This window comes from Schistocerca gregaria, chromosome 8 (genome assembly GCF_023897955.1).
Source record: "Schistocerca gregaria isolate iqSchGreg1 chromosome 8, iqSchGreg1.2, whole genome shotgun sequence".
Lineage (NCBI taxonomy): Eukaryota > Metazoa > Arthropoda > Insecta > Orthoptera > Acrididae > Schistocerca > Schistocerca gregaria.
This window is the reverse complement of record NC_064927.1, coordinates 390,791,640-390,809,082: the sequence shown is the minus strand read 5'-3', so window position 1 is coordinate 390,809,082 and position 17,443 is coordinate 390,791,640. Positions and strand designations below refer to the sequence as shown.

At 45.5% G+C, this 17,443-nt stretch overlaps 1 protein-coding gene across 1 annotated transcript in view; it reads right to left on the bottom strand.

Moving 5' to 3' along the window:
- LOC126284629 (uncharacterized) overlaps positions 1 to 17,443 on the bottom strand; it is a 38,887-nt gene that overhangs the window by 12,903 nt on the left and 8,541 nt on the right. The window lies entirely within an intron of this gene.

Sequence of the window (17,443 nt, the reverse complement as noted above, 5' to 3'; positions counted from 1 at the left end):
AGATGGCGTTTGAGGTGGTACCTCATATTAGCACAGCAAAAGATAATTACGATTTTCATTGTCACGTGGTTTTGGCGGTTCTTAGGATATTGCACGATTTCGGAGCTAATGGCTAGATTGGGATCTGAGAGCACAGCCTAAATTTAACTGCCCAGTTAGCAGTGTATCATCTCCTACCGACAAATGTAATTATGTTGCCGTAGACATTCCAATGGGCAACGTCACGATGGCATTTATCTAACGCCATCTTTCAGTGGTCTGCCATCTTCTTTAATTAAACAGAATCACACATTGACGATTCGTATTTCGTGCATTTCTTTACAAAACTCATATCTGACGTACACAATGACACATCTTTATGATTTTAAATAATACACGTACTGCATGTCAATAGCTGAGTGCCATACATGGGTCTGAGACACGCTTAGCTTTTCTCTCAGAATATATGTAGAATATGTGTGTATTTGATATGGAATATGTTGGAGGTCTAAGTGCAGATATTTTTATTAATGACTGAGGTCAGCGTTCTTAACTTCATTTTAAGAATAATAATTGTAGCTGTTAGAAGTAGTATGTTTCTAGGTTTGTTAGGACCTCCGAATTCCTATTTTTAACTGGCCAGCAGGTCAAATGTTGAAGTTTGGACACGTGGACGCTATACGGTTAGTGTATCCTGACAGGAGTAGTCCACTTACTGGTGCAGTTATGATCGTGCAGAAAAACATCAGGCTGTAAATTACGTGACATGTTTGTGGGAAGACTGTTAGACACACAGAAAATATAACAAACGCACTGAAGTGGGTACATACTAAGGTACCAATGGTCACAGTATCTATACTTATACAATAACACCCTAGATGTGCATGCCTTGTAATCGCTTTCGAACTTCTACTAATTTTACCCCTATACTTGCCAGTCTTATTCTAGATAAATCGCGAAATCGGTGTTAAGGTAACTGTAAATTAAGAAACGCAATAACAGGATCCCCTTTTCCAGGAAAAAGTGTTACGACAGCTTAGTGATATGACCTGCCGTAAAGCCAGAGGATCTCATCGTTAATAAGAGAGTAACTGAGAATGATACAGGACGTTGAATAGTCACAGACCGAAGTAATTTATGAACGTCTTCCTTTCAGTCTGCTCGTGATCTGTTATTACACTGAACGGTAATACATTTACCGAAGTAGTAAGTAATGTTTCAGTACGATATCGATGAGAATACCGACTAGGCGATTTAAAGGCAGATGGCATAGACCAATGTTCTCTCTTTTAGGACAAGGTGTTAATTAAGCAGCAGTTAAGGCTTGTTGTTAATCTGCTGCTCTGTCTCACCAAGAGCGTACGCTTACCACAGGGAGAAACACCACGAGAAAACGAAAAAAATGCAGTCTAAGAGTGGATTCCACTGCTATTGTGCGGCAGGTGAGGAAGAAATGAAGTACAGGTTATAATGTTCCGTCGGTGAACGGTGTAGCTGTGGAGTTGTGCACTAAGGACATTTCCTCTCCAGCCACTGTAATGTGCTGCCCGGAAGTCTTCTATCATCCGCGATAAATTGGCCTCTGGCAGCCATGGGAGAGCGTAGCGTTTAGGGTAGCATGTGAAGTAACACCGTCAGCCTCATGTAATGCTACTCGAATTGAATCACGGGACCTGTTTCTACAACATGGCCGCGTACTGTGCCATTTAGGAGGAAGAAATTGAAAATCACGTGGTACTGCTAATTAATTAATGATGCCTCGCTGCAATGGGCTTTTATAAACATACAGACTTGAGAGGAAACATAACGTAAGTTATCAATTATAAGAAAGTGTTAATGCGAAAAGAAGAAAGGCTGAAGTAGAACGTCGCATCGACGTCGAAGTTATTAGCAAAACAGCAAATCGGCAAGTGCCATATGTGGGAGAAAGCCTACGTCACTTGATCGAAGCAACAATTTCGGAACTTGCTTTAAGTAATAGATAAAAACCATGGAAATACTTGTCACAGAAGAGGGATTTCAACGATACTGCTTTCTAATATGAGTAGAAAGTTTTAAAATTTATCGCCGCCTCGCTCGTTTGTGATTCCGATTATTCTCGCGTTGTTACGAAAGTAATAATGATATTCGAACATACATTACAGATGCTCATTCAGTCAAAATCGAATACAAGATTGAAAACGATTTCTCAGCAAAATACGTAAATAGTTAAGCAGGTTTTTCCTCGTCCATGGCAATCTATCTTCAGTTCTGTAACGTGTTAAGCGGAGATGGCTGACAAGCAATTTTCCCAAGAATAGCAAAAGAATACCATTTTTGAAGAGAGAAACAAAAAGTAATTCGGTTAACGTCTGACGTACTATCAACATCAAGGCATTTGCAGCAGAACCGTACCTCATTTGCAGAAAGGCGGGAGACAGAAGTGAGGAAAAAAGTCTTCCTGGCCTTTGTCGCGTGCAAGGGAGTAACACTGGACGTAAATCGGGGTATTCAGATGATGATCTGAACAGCACTCCTCCCAAAGGCAAGTCCAGAGTATTAACAACTTTCCCGACTCACCGGGTAATATCCAGTGATCAAGATTATACAACACCAAAGCAGGTTCCATTGAAAGAATAAATCAAAAATACACTCCTGGAAACGGAAAAAAGAACACATTGACACCGGTGGTGTCAGTCCCACCATACTTGCTCCGGACACTGCGAGAGGCCTGTACAAGCAATGATCACACGCACGGCACAGCGGACACACCAGGAACCGCGGTGTTGGCCGTCGAATGGCGCGCGCTAGCTGCGCACCATTTGTGCACCGCCGCCGTCAGTGTCAGCCAGTTTGCCGTGGCATACGGAGTTCCATCGCAGTCTTTAACACTGGTAGCATGCCGCGACAGCGTGGACGTGAACCGTATGTGCAATTGACGGACTTTGAGCGAGGGCGTATAGTGGTCATGCGGGAGGCCGGGTGGACGTACCGCCGAATTGCTCAACATGTGGGGCGTGAGGTCTCCACAGTACATCGATGTTGTCGCCAGTGGTCGGCGGAAGGTGCACGTGCCCGTCGACCTGGGACCGGACCGCAGCGACGCACGGATGCACGCCAAGACCGTAGGATCCTACGCAGTGCCGTAGGGGACCGCACCGCCACTTCCCAGCAAATTAGGGACACTGTTGCTCCTGGGGTATCGGCGAGGACCATTCGCAACCGTCTCCATGAAGCTGGGCTACGGTCCCGCACACCGTTAGGCCGTCTTCCGCTCACGCCCCAACATCGTGCAGCTCGCCTCCAGTGGTGTCGCGACAGGCGTGAATGGAGGGACGAATGGAGACGTGTCGTCTTCAGCGATGAGAGTCGCTTCTGCCTTGGTGCCAATGATGGTCGTATGCGTGTTTGGCGCCGTGCAGGTGAGCGCCACAATCAGGACTGCATACGACTGAGGCACACAGGGCCAACACCCGGCATCATGGTGTGGGGAGCGATCTCCTACACTGGCCGTACACCTCTGGTGATCGTCGAGGGGACACTGAATAGTTCACGGTACATCCAAACCGTCATCGAACCCATCCTTCTACCATTCCTAGACCGGAAAGGGAACTTGCTGTTCCAACAGGACAATGCACGTCCGCATGTATACCGTGCCACCCAACGTGCTCTAGAAGGTGTAAGTCAACTACCCTGGCCAGCAAGATCTCCGGATCTGTCCCCCATTGAGCATGTTTGGGACTGGATGAAGCGTCGTCTCACGCGGTCTGCACGTCCAGCACGAACGCTGGTCCAACTGCGGCGCCAGATGGAAATGGCATGGCAAGCCGTTCCACAGGATTACATCCAGCACCTCTACGATCGTCTCCATGGGAGAATAGCAGCCTGCATTGCTGCGAAAGGTGGATATACACTGTACTAGTGCCGACATTGTGCATGCTCTGTTGCCTGTGTCCATGTGCCTGTGGTTCTGTCAGTGTGATCATGTGATGTATCTGACCCCAGGAATGTGTCAATAAAGTTTCCCCTTCCTGGGACAATGAATTCACGGTGTTCTTATTTCAATTTCCAGGAGTGTAGAAAACTGAAGGTATGTTGACCATCATTTCACTGTTGAACACACTTTCAGTCATTTACTGATCCAAATTGCTCCATTGTCCAACGGTGACAGGAAAAATGAAAAAAAAAAAAACGGAAAGCATTTCCTTGTTACAATTTGAGCGATCGTAGCATTTGAATTAATTTTGGACGGAATGCCCTGAGACTTGCAGTAAGTGGCTGCAGAAATGCTTCGCGGGGCTTCCCCGCTGTACCAACTACAACAGAGGCCGCCGCCAGCTTCGGCGGCGTTGTTGCTAGTGACGCAGTGTGCGGAAGAGTAGCGTGTAAGCCGAACCGCGACCTCGGGGGCGCTGACACATGGCGGGCACGCCGCGTGCTTACAAACAACAGGGCGGAGGGTTAGTCACCTGTGCACCTGAGCGATATTGCGTCTGCGCATCGCTGAGTCTCGACACAATGCGACGTGGAGACCGAGGTAACGGCCCACCACGGCTGCCATTCCGGTACCCGCTGATGATCAGTTCTCTGCTTTGTTTAGCAGGGACTGGCGGCTTTGCCTGACTTCGATCTACCGTTCCCAACAGGCTAAAGCCGAACGCTGCGTTCGGGAATGCACCCTTTCCGAAAACGTCACCGTTCTTTTGCCCGTTTGTTTCGTTTCTTCATTGGTCATTTTATGCTCTAGTGTCATGGGGTTTTGTTTCTTGATTGGTCATTTTATCATCTAGTGTCGCGGGAGGGAGGGAGAATCAATATGCTGTCAGCAACCATATTGCTAGTATTCAACCGAATTATGCTAAAAAAACACATAGCTCCTGTATTAAAAGATTCCTCGTCAGAACAGGTCTTGAACACCGCTGTTCGGACTGTTGTCAGTTTCCGTGACTGGAACCGCTATTTCTCTGCCAAGATGCACCTCAATTGGCCTCACATTGCCAACAGCGGTCCGCAGACCCAGAGCGTCACCCATCCCATCACTAGCCCAGCCCGACAGCGCTTAACTCCACCGAGCAAAGTGGCGCAGTGGTTAGCACATTGGACGCGCATTCGGCAGGACTACGGCTCAAACCCACATCTGGCAATCCCGATTTAGGTATTTCGTGATTTTTGCTAAATCGCTTCGGGCAACTGCCGGGATGGTTCCTTTCAAAATGCACGGCCGACTTCCTTTCCCATCCTTCCCTAATCCAATGGGACGGATGACCTCGCTGTTTGGTCCCTTCCCCCAAATCAACCAACTGTATAACTCCAGTGATCCGACGGAAACAGGTGTTTCTACTGCGGCAAAGCCGTTGGCACACGGTTTAAAATACTGGTCGGAAAATACAGTAGAAAATGATTTTTTGGTATTATTTTTTATGAAAAACAGGTAAAGAAATAGTGTGGTTGTTGGCTAGGGTGCAAATGTAGCTGCTGCTCCTGGCAAGTCCATGCATGTCGGTTTCCTCAGTTACCTCAAGTAGGAAAAGGTGATGGACGGGGTGAGCGCACAAGACGGCCTGATGGATCACTGGATCGATGTGTGCAGGATCAGCGCGCGGGAGGACGATATTGGGCTCTGAAATGTGATCGATAACTACGCTCTGAAACAGGAAGTAGCGAAGGTGTGTTTATTGTGATGAAGAGACTTTAAATAAAATTTAAGTAACCAGCCAATAAATTGCGGCTGGTAGCGGCTGTTGAAAAGTAAGGCTGACTGCCATGTTATCCTCTCCCAATGGCGTCATGGGATGTGGTATGGATGGGCATGTGGTAGACTCCGTTCTACCCCGTCGTTGTAGGGTTTCTTGACTTTGGAGCCACTACTAATCAGTTGTGTAGCTCCTCAGTTACCTCAAGAGTCTGAATGCACCCCGTACCAGTCCTCTCACCAAGAAAATAATCCCTGGTACCGGATAGCAGTGACACGCGCCGACGACACGGAGGCGGCTGCTATTAAAAGAATGTTCACTAACTATAAGAAACAGGTGGTGGTGATAAATATCCAGTACGAGTGTCGATTGTTTTCAGAGTCGAAGGGCGGTTTCAGTGAGATAAATATTTTCGTAGGACTGTGTTCCGCAGTTTCTTTAGCTCATTGGGGGGCGTTGGAGGGATACTGCCGAAATATACCTACTATCTTACGAGTTGTTTTGTCAGTGAGGAACGGCAGATCCAGCGGTAGCGACTGACCGCCGTGTCATCCTGGCGGTACTGGGAATCGAACCCGTGCCCTCGGCATGTCAGTCAGCCGCACTGAGCATTCGCCTTTGGAGGCGGACTGTCAATGACGAACGTAGGAGTTTATTCCGGTCCATGAACACTGCGTTTATAGGAATCATAGGGAGAGACGTGAAAGCAGAAACTCTTTCCGCCCTTGTCCGATGAGCGGGTTAGACAGAAACGTGTGTTACGTCACACATTTTACAGATTAGCAGAGCTAAGACGCAACTGCATCATAACGTTTTTTTGATGATGGGTCTGAGAGGAGGGCGGGCGCAGAACCGGCCGGGTGCTGTGCTGCACGGCGCGTGTGGAAACTGTGCCGCCGCTTTCGCAGTCCGCGGTTCGTATCGCGGCACGAGCCCGCCAGCCCGGCCGGTCGTAAAGGGAAACTGCCGCTTGCAACAGCCTCTCTCTCCTGCAGCGTAGGCCGCTGAAACCCGCAGGCTCTACAAATGTCGCCTCCACCTGCACTTTCACGTCCGGCCGTAGAAGCACGCACAGAGTGCTCCTGGAGTGATCATCTGTGCTTCAGAGAGTGTCATTCGTAGCCCATAAACATAAACTTGGCTGTAAGTCTGCAGGCTTTCGTGGCCGTTGTCACTGAAGTTAAAATCTTCTGGGTAATTAGGCCGTGTCATGTTTCTTTTAAAAAGATCGACGTTTCGACCCCTCTGCTGGGATCTTCCTCAGGATCTAGCAGTAGTGGACACCAGAAGATCCTGAGGAAGATCCCAGTAGAGGGGTCGAAACGTCGATCATTTTAGAAGAAACATGACGCGGCCTAATAACCCATAAGATTTTAACTCCATAAACTTGGCTCTTTTATTTTTCAGATCGTTGTGACCTGTGACGTCGGTGCGTGTCACATTACTGTTGCTGTGTATATGCTAGGACAGGAACCCCTGAGCTATATCCGGCCCTGACGGACCAGCCCTGGCTCCAGTTCTGCTTAATTTGGATGTCTCATACATGCTAGCTACTAACTAGAAGAAAATCCAGTATGCAAATGATCTGTCATTAATACGTCAGAACAAAGCTGTCGGCTGGACCCGGCGGAGGTTCGAGTCCTCCCTCGGGCATAGGTGTGTGTATTTGTCCTTAGGATAATTTAGGTTAAGTAGTGTGTAAGCTTAGGGACTGATAACCTTAGCAGTTAAGTCCCATAAGATTTCACACACATTTGAACATTTTGAACAGAGCTGTAAAGAATTGTGAGACTATACTCTCTTATAGCCTCACCATACTAAAGAATATTTTTGTAAATGGTGGCTTCAGACATGACACAGTATAACAAAGCTCACAACGTTCCATAGCCATAACAGGCACGTAGGAAGTTACATATGCTATTTGATGGATTCGAAGTATTCGGTAACTTCTCTAAATATCAGACTGTCATTTAAGCAGCATTGCCTTAACCTGTCAAAGAAGCTTGACTCAAGAGTAAATCTACTTAACAAAATTGCCGGAATCAACTGTGGAGCAAATGCTGATAGCTACGTAATGTTAAGATGTACGCCAGAATGAGGACTATTACCTACACTGTCATATCGATTCCCATTCTATGACTGCCTCTTCTATCCTATATTGCTCCTTTGAATCGCAGAAGAAAAGCTGAAGAAGACCGACCGACTACAATAGGGTTCCAGTTAGTGCTTAACAGAACCCATGAGTTACATGCTTGAAGACATGCAACCTACCTTGGGACGATTAACAAAAACACAGACCGATGTCACCGAGAAATGAAAAGAGCACTGCAAATGGACATTCATCACAGAACGCTTTCCTAACTGAAAACTGAATCCCAAAGGTTACAGGATTTCAACTCCCCCCAAAGCACGTGGTCGAGACACATCTAGACTGGACAAGAGAGACGTGACCACATCTTGAAGAAGTGGCTCATGTGAATGTGCTGTGAGGGAACAGACAATAAGAGATATTGTGCAGAACTGCCCACTCCAGTTTTTTAAAGGAACGTCATCAAGTAAAACAGGAGGAATATCTGCCGTTCCCCATGGAAGTGTTACACTGTTGTTCTTAATCTGCATAAACGATTAAGGAGACAATCTGAGCAGTCCTCTTAGATTGTTTGCAGATGATGCTGTCGTTTTTCGTCTAGTAAAGCCATTAGAAGATCAAAACGAATTGCTAAGTGATTTAGACGGTGTAAAAGTGGCAGTCGACATAAAAAAAATTTAAAAAATGACGTCCTCTACATGAGTTTAAAAGGAAGCCGTTAAATTTCGGTTACACGATAAATTACGAAAATTTAAAGGTTGGCGTTTCGACTAAACCCCAAGGGCTTTCAATTAAGAACAATTTAAATTGGAACTATCAAATAGAAAATGGGGACGTTGAGAGGAATGTGAACCAAAGACAGTGTTTTATTGCCTGAACGCTTAGAAGATGCTACAGATCATTGAAGAAATTGCCTACATTACGCTTGTCGGTATTATTCTGCAGGCATACTCACGGTATAGGATCGTTATCGGATAGGATTCACGAAGGGAATCGAAAAAAAGTTCAGCTCGTGTGGTATTACCGCGAAATAGGGGAGGGGCTGTCATGGATATGATACGCGAACAGGGTGTCAATCATTAAAACAAAGGCGGTTTTCGTTGCAAGGAGATCTTTTCACGACATTTTAGTCACCGACTTTCTCCTCCGAATGGGGGTTCTTCCACAACATTTGATGGTACAGAATTGTTAAATGTACGATTTGATTTTTAAAATAGGCAGCAGCTTTTGAAATATACAGTAAATCAAATGCAAAAAAAAAAAACCTCCCATCAACATAGGGAGAACGAGCATCGTAATAAACAAGAGAAATCAGATGTGTCAGGTAAATATTTAGGTGCTCATTTTTCCTACGTACTATTTGCGAGCGGAACGATCAATAAGTAGGCTGAATGCAGTTGTATGAAGATTCTGCCAAACACTTAAGTGTGAACTACAGAGCTGTCATATAGATGAGGCGCCTAGTGCTGCGATCTAGTTGTCAAATTTAAATTTTAACTTGTAGGGGCGTTGAGTGTGGATATGGGTATGTAGCGTAATGTTACTACTATTGCATGTATGTTAAAGAAAAGAAATCGAGGAGTCTCTGAAGGAGAGGCAGTTGACGCAGAGCACGGCACTGGCGGCCTGCGTGGAAGAAAGCTGCCGGAAGCGGGGGCGACCGGCCAAGCGGAAGACGAGCACTGCGTGGGTGGCATCGAGCCAGGCCGGTGCGGGAAGCGAGCGACTCACGAGCGCCACATCTTCTGCTGGGGCAGCACTGGGCAGCGAGGCAACCCGAAAGTCTCTACAGATGTGCAGCAACAGCAAGAGTTAACGAGCACGGTTGAAATTCAACGTACAATGACCCTCGATGCGTCTGCCTCCGAGGCGTAGTTGTTTCCGTTGCTGGTTGCTGATAGGTTCGATTTGTGTGACCACTTGCCGTTTTCCTCAGCGAAGAAGTCCAGAAACGAGGACCATTCACAGACAGTGTAAATAACAAGTGATTTTATATACAAGTGGTGTCAAAGCGATTTCGAAACATTCTTTCGATGTCGAGGCGTTAGAGACGGAGAAATAGGAAAATTGCCGGCGGGGTGGGAAGGAAATCTGCTGCGGCCTACTCAAAGTTACTATCCCAGTATTCGCAAGACGTGATCGAGGAAAATGGCCGTACTGCAATTGGAAATCCCATTCTATTTCAGTACTGTGTCTTAATAACAGCGAACACACGAATTATTTGGAGGAAATGGAAAAAAAAATGTAGAGGTCTACCTTGGGGAACATCAATTTGGGTTGCGGGGAAATTTAGGAACACCTGAAGCAATACTGACTTATCTTAGAAGATAGGTTAAAGAAAGGCAAACCCAAATTTGCACCATTTATAGATTTAGAGAAAGCTTTGGGCATATTGACTGGTCTGCACTGTTGGAAATTTGGAAGATGTCAGGGACAAAAGCTTATTCACAACCAGGGCACAAACAAAACAGCATTTGTAACACACGACGGATATTGAAAGGAAGCGGTATCTGAGAGGGGAGTGTCGCACGTTTTTAGCAACTCCCCGATGTTATTCGCTCTGAACTATAAACAACCTACAAAGGAAACCAAGGAGAAATCTTGAAAGGGAATTAAAGTTCAGGGAGAAGAAGTAAGAAGTTTGCTGTTTGCCGATGACATTGTTATTTTGTCAGAGAGGGCAATGGATTTGCCATCAGTTGAACGGTGTGGATAGTGTCTTGAAAATAAGTTACAAGGAAAATAAACAAGGCTAATGGAATGTAGTCGAATTAAGTCCGGTGATGCTGAGGGAATTAGATTAGGAAATGAGGCACTAAAAGTAGTAAAAGAGTTTTGCTATTTGGGCAGCAAAATGAGATGACGGCCGACGTGGAGAGGACATTAAATGCAGATTAGCTGTAGAAAGAAAAGCGTTTTTGAAAAAGAGAAATTTGTTTACATCGCGTATATAAATTTAAATGTTAAGGACCCTTTTCATAAGGTATCATATGATGATCAAATAGTAGCGGAAGAGGGTTAAAGAAATACAACGAAGTTTCCACCTCCTAAAGCATTACATTGCATGAGAAAGTGTGCACGCTGACATCAACCTATTTCAATGGCTCCTGACAATGACTGCAGGAATATGAGAACGAGAACACTTCATGGAGCAGTTGGTATTATTTCCTAGTACATGGCCGCGACGGTGTTAGAGTTATCTTTCACAAAATATTCTTCCGAAATACAAGCAAAGTGCAAGAACGGATAATTATTAAGTAAAAGAATGTGGGCATGGCTCACTTGTACCTATACGTAACAATAGGAAAAAAGAACATCATTGGTACATAGTTAACTCGTTTTATTAATTCTATACGAAACAACTAAGGAAGTAAAGGGAAAATGGAATCAGTAATAAGTCGGTTACTTTGTTCTTTATTATGAGATGCCTTGCTCGGCCAATGGTTTTTTTATAATGTAACATTTATAAGCCCACTCCCTCAGTGTTGTCCAGAAGAGTCATGAAATGGTACTCGGAAGTACAAAAACGAACCTGCATGGACGTCAAGAAGAAACATGTGGTTCACAGCGACAGCGTGTTTTGCGGAGCAAGGTTCCGGTGCCCACCGTGGCGTGGCCTTCTCCACAAGGTGACATTATTGACAGAACCGCCGCCTGTTCTAACGCGCTCCGCTCCACATTCCTCTTTTTTTTGCCCATTATTTTTATGTTCCTCTCGTGCTGCGCGGACAACAGAGAATGGCTCTATTGTCGTTCTCAGTTTCCGCCTGTTAACCAACATTCGCACTCCCATGAAACCCTTCACCGTGTTAAAAATCAAAAGAGGTGACTCACCAACACACCAGATGTACATTATAGGCAAAAGTGGCTCAGTCATAGTTTGTCCACAGCACGATTTTTTAAAAAAATACTTGCGATTGTGGTTCGATAGTAATGTAGTTATAGATTCACTTTCAGCAAGGGATAGAAAATTGCCATTACCTCTTCGAAGTAACCACTCTCATCTCATTAAAATTTGTTGTCGACAGCGAAGTCGTTACAGATTTGCACAAACTGCTTACAAATAAGGAAAGAACCGCTTTTTTGTCATTCATATTAGGCACTTCAGGAATGTCATAGGGTTCTTCCATCACAAGGAACGGTGTGCAATACATGCACGATCAGATTCCATGTGTAAGGTATTACCCCTCCACTCCGAAGTCAACCAAGAACGTCATTATTCTGAGATAACAGCTGTTGTTTTCGTGTGTGTATTAGAAATTAACAAAAATTAGCGACCAATGTCTTTATGCGCGAAGTAAAGTATGAAGAGCTACTTTGTGCTGTAAGTACCCGGTTTCTTCAATTTTAGCAAACAGACTAATGGTTTGTGTCATCGGATTTAGGCAAGTGCATTTAGTGCTCAAGGAAAAGGATGAAATGTTTGTGGCTTTAATTTTCAAACCTGCCGCGATATGCCTCCTGATATATCATTCTATTTCGTCGTTAACTATAGATGGCTCCTGAGCAATGACATAGATTTCCTGCAAAAGCATAGATGGGGGCAGCGTTCGTTTTTAACTTCCCGTGGAGAGTACATTTAACAGAGAAGTAAGCATTACTTCGTTCTATCATGAGCTAAGAAAAGAATTTACCATGGACTTCCGCGCTAAATTTTTCCAGTGCTGGTATGTTATTGTTCAGTTCGAACAGGAAAAACGTAAAACGGAATGACCACTCTCGATTTCGAACGGGATCCTTCAGGGCACAAATACCATTTTCTCTCTGCGCTTCAGCCCTATCCGGTTGACGTAGCTCTCTTTGTGAACGAACCATACTGTCGTAAACCAAGAAAAACCAGCCGTTTCAGTGACGTAAGTGAATTAGTGTGTAATAACGATGAATGGTTGAAAAGGTTAATGGCTAAATTAATGTAGGTGCCTTCGAAAACATCTGCTACAAGAACTCGTCGCATGAGTTACCACGCCTCCCCACGTAGAATTGCTGCAGGGAAAATCCCGGTGTTTTTCATACACTGGAAGGTTACCGTGCGCTCGACAGACTTAACTACGTCATTACCTGTGGGGTTCTCCCGTAACAGCGGCGGTCACGACAGCTTATCTTTCACAGCTAAGAAGCGAAGTAAACTGTGTGTTCCGCTGGTTGCACCACAAAATAGTAGACCCTTCCCAGACTCTGCAGCCTTAAACCTGTTCTGCTAGTGAATCTTTGAACATTAAGATAAGGCATAGCAGGGTGCACAGAAAAGTATAAAAATTAAAGCTAGACAGTACTTTCCTTCTCAAAATTGTCAGAAAAGGTACTTGTCACCAGGCTATATCTTCAGCAGCACCTGTTTTTATTTCCAATTAATTAACCAGTGGAGCTGTAGTCCCTAGGTAGAGCTGTTCTCCATAGGTTAGAGCAGACCACGCTACTACCTCGGTGTCGCATTCGTGAGACCAAGAGACAGTTCTACTGATTAGTTTAAACTCAGAGCTGATTGTCCAGCTTGATAACTGATTACGATTGAAACACAAGATCTGTGAACACGCATGGAATAAAGACTGCTCTTTACTGCTCTGTGAGCAACAGACAATTAAGAGTCTGCTCACAGGACACTACGTCATTGGGACAGGGAAGAAGGAAATCAGTTTTGGCATTGTCAACGGAAATATCCCACCGATACTGATCCAGTAGTCGCACTATGAGGGAAGTTTCTGTACTGAAATAGAAATAAGACGATCTTCTTAATTCTCGCTTTGACTTGGCAGATCGTATGCGTTCTTTACATAGCTCCACCCATCATTTCTGTTCCTGGCTCTCGTGGTCCATTCTCCTTTTCTCGGGCCATCGTCTCTGTATCGCTGTTGATATTATCCATTTCGTCCGTGGCCTTCCTCGGCCGCCTCTACATTTCACCGACTCTGAGAACGCGACTCGCAGTAGCCTTTTCCATTCTAATTAGGGGTTCATTCACATCAGTCTTTTTTTTTTCTTCATCCTTCGGCCAATATCAGCTTCTTAGTATAGGTCTGTCAGTTTCTGGTTTTTAAATATTTTCCATCTCTCTGTCTGGATGTCCCTCTTGGGGACAATTATTTTCCTTCTTCTTTTACTCTCGAAGACAAGCAACTTTTCTTCGTCTGCTTTGATTAATGTGAATATTCAGACCAGTATAAGGCTACAGGGAGAAATACGCTCTGGTTCAGTCTGATTTTAAAACTTATCGGAACTCCTGTACCGCACAGCATGTCCCGTAAGTCAAAATATGCTCTATTTGCCGCTGCAGTAATTGCCTTAGTCTCAATTTCCTTCTGTTCTTCTTGCTAAAAGGCAACGGCCTTGGCGCAGTGGATACACCGGTTCCCGTCAGATTACCGAAGTTAAGCGCTGTTAGGCGTGGCCGGCAATTGGATGGGTGACCATACGGTCCGCCCTGCGCTGTTGTCACTTTTAGGGTTGCACTCAGCCTCGTGATGTCAATTGAGGAGCTACTCGACCGAATAGTAGCGGCTCCGGTCAAAGAAAACCATCATAACGACCGGGAGAGCGGTGTGCTGACCACACATCCCTCCTATCCGCATCCTCAACTGATGATGACACGGCGGTCGGATGGTCTCCATGGGCCACTTGTGGCCTGAAGACGGAGTGCTTCTTCCTAAAAAATATTTATGTATGTCCACTCTTTTGTAAGTGACTTTATCAGCTATCAGTGGGGTACCTTCGTTGGGTGCATTGCTCACGACCGTGCACACAGGTTTCTCCTTATTAATTTCTAGCTGTGCTTCCTTACAACATTTCTGTACGAACTTGACATGACCTGTGCAAGTCCTCTCTGCTACCACCTATTAGAACATCTTCCGCATGAATGCAAATCGACTTTTTTGTGTTATTACCCAGTCTTCTTCCAGCTGGGTTTAATGTTGTTCTCTGTCTATTTTCTCTAAAATTAAATTAAGTAGTGCTGGAGATAATGCATCTGCTAGTCTAAGATCAGACTTGAAAATGCCCTGGTATTCCTGAACTCATCTCCACTCTGCAATAATTTTCCTCCAAATATGTCTGTGCTAGACGTATTGACTTCAGTGGAAACGATAATTCTTTCAAGACATTCAGAATAAGCTCGAGTTTCTCCAACAGTGCAGTAGGGGCAATTCAGCGAAATGTGTGCCAGCGCTGACACTTCCTGGGACGCATACCCTCCACATCTGTATGAATGGCAAACCTTTCACACAATAAGCAGCCGACTGCTACGAGGCAGCATCTGAGTACGGACGGCTCGTCTGGTGGCGAGCGGACGACCTGAATGCGTCTTTCAGACCTGCAACTGTGCAAGTGAAAGGAACCCGCCCGGTCCAGCGGAGAGGCGTAGCGTTTCTGCGGCCGCGATGACGCGGCGGCCGGAGACTAGACTGGCAGCTGCAGAGGGCGACAGCGGGGTCAGCTGCAGCAGTGGCTGGGCCTGGCGAAAGTACGCGGACCGGCCCAGCAGGTCTCGCTTTCGCAACTCCGTGCCCATTCCTGTACGGCCGCCGACTCCACATAATGGCCAGCAGCCACTGCGCGATACGCCTCCGGGCAACGAGTTCGCGATATCTTCCCGCTTTCGTAACCGGTACCTGCTGTTCCGCATCCTTACGTGCACACTTTCACGCGATGGTTCGGCGACAAGTAGCGTTTCAGAAGACTGCTGCTCACTTCTTGGCTGTTTCAACAATGCTTCAAAGTATTCCGAGTCCTTGTGGCAGCATGATTTCGGTCAACAAATCAACTGAGCGAGTACTTTTTGCATTTCGATATCGCACGTATTTCGCATTTCGAAAGAATACTGATGCATCTACTCGGTGAGCCATATTTAATCAATGAGATTTTAGGCAGCTTCATCTTGCGTTGGTTACGTAAGTTTGCCCAGAAATTGCTTCCCTGGCGCAAAATGTGTTTGATTCCACAATAATACGTTGCAGGCCCACGTCTTTCCGACGATACTCCTACTTTTTTGGTCTTTTAGTTATAATATCTGTTTCGAGGCTATAATTCTCAATATGAACTACTTAGAAAGATACTACATCCTTCACCGAGCGAGGGGGCGCAGTGGCTAACACACTGGACTCGCATTCGGGAGGACAACGGTTCAATCCCACGTCCGACCATTCTGATTTAGGTTTTCCGTGATTTCTCTAAATCGCTCCAGGCAAATGCCAGGATGGGTCCTTTGAAAGGGCACGGACGACTTCCTTCCCCGTCCTTCTCGAGACCGATGACCTCGCTGTCTGGTCTCCTCCCCCAAACAACCCCAACTACATCCTTAAATGTTCCATAAAAAGGAGCAGGGTGCATACTTTTCTTTTTCCTGCCTATCGTGACAGAAGTGCCAAAGCAGCATCATAGAAAAGTAAATTATCAACGATTTTTAATTACTGCTATCAATTAGGGTTCTCTGTACATTGGATTCAAGATTTTACCCACCAGTGGCCGTTGCCTCGGCTGTCAGTTGGAAATCGTTGGAGAAAAAATACTTGAAACGTCATTATAGGCAAATGATAGTTAATTCATGGGGAAGTACTATGCCATACAGGCTATCCAAGAAGAAATCATTAGTATTGAGGGATATGACTGTAAAGACGTCCGCCCCCGCTAGCTGAGTAGTCAGCGCGATGGAATGTCAATCCTAAGGGACCAGGTACGATTCCCGGCTGGGTCGGAGATTTTCTCCGCTCAGGGACTGGCTGTTGTGTTGTCCTAATCATCCCCTTCGACGCGCAAGTCGCCGCAGTGGCGTCAAATCGAACGACTTCCACCAGGCGAACGGTCTACCCGACGGGGGGCCCTAGTCACACGCCATTATTATATACTGGAAAGATAATTTGGACCAAACAAATTTACCGAACATGGGCTTTAAAATGCATACCTTAAAAACTATAAACACTTGCTCATCTATGTTAATGTGAGAAGCATCCCTTCTACTGGACAAGTGCTCATTGCTCTTAAGGTATGCAGTTTAGGGTCCATGTTTACTAGACTTTTTTGCTTCGAATGATCCTTCCTGAGCCGGCCGGGGTGGCCGAGCGGTTCTAGACGCTTCAGTCTGGAACCGCGTGACCGCTACGGTCGCAGTTTCGAATCCTGCCTCGGGCATGGATGTGTGTGATGTCCTTAGGTTAGTTAGGTTTAATTAGTTCTAAGTTCTAGGCGACTGATGACCTCAGAAGTTAAGTCCCATAGTGCTCAAAGCCATATGGACCAAATGATGCTGCCACATCACTAAATATAGACCATTCCTCTTGGGATTTTCTTGCCTAGCAATATACTGAAGTTCCTCTCTATATCTCCTATTAGTCAACCTGGTAGGTGTTCCAGATTAATACAAAATATTAGACAGCCCTTTGCGGACTATGTCTTTTATAGTGTTTCGATATCCGGTACTGTTTATGAACTTTCCGCTCTCGCGCTTACTAAACGTACCAGTGAGGAAACACGTCACCCTTCGTTGGATCTCCTCTACCTCGTTTATTAATCTAAACTGGTACGTGACCTAGGCTACAGAACAAAAAATAACCCTTTGCGTACTATCACTTTGCCGAAAATCGTTCTCCGGTATCTGGTACTGTTAGCGAAGTTTACAAATGACCGCGTTACGTCGGTGACCCTCTGCAACAGGTAACAATCTTTCGGACCATTATGAAGAACAACAATGGTTCCTCATAGTGAGGCCGTAATTTCA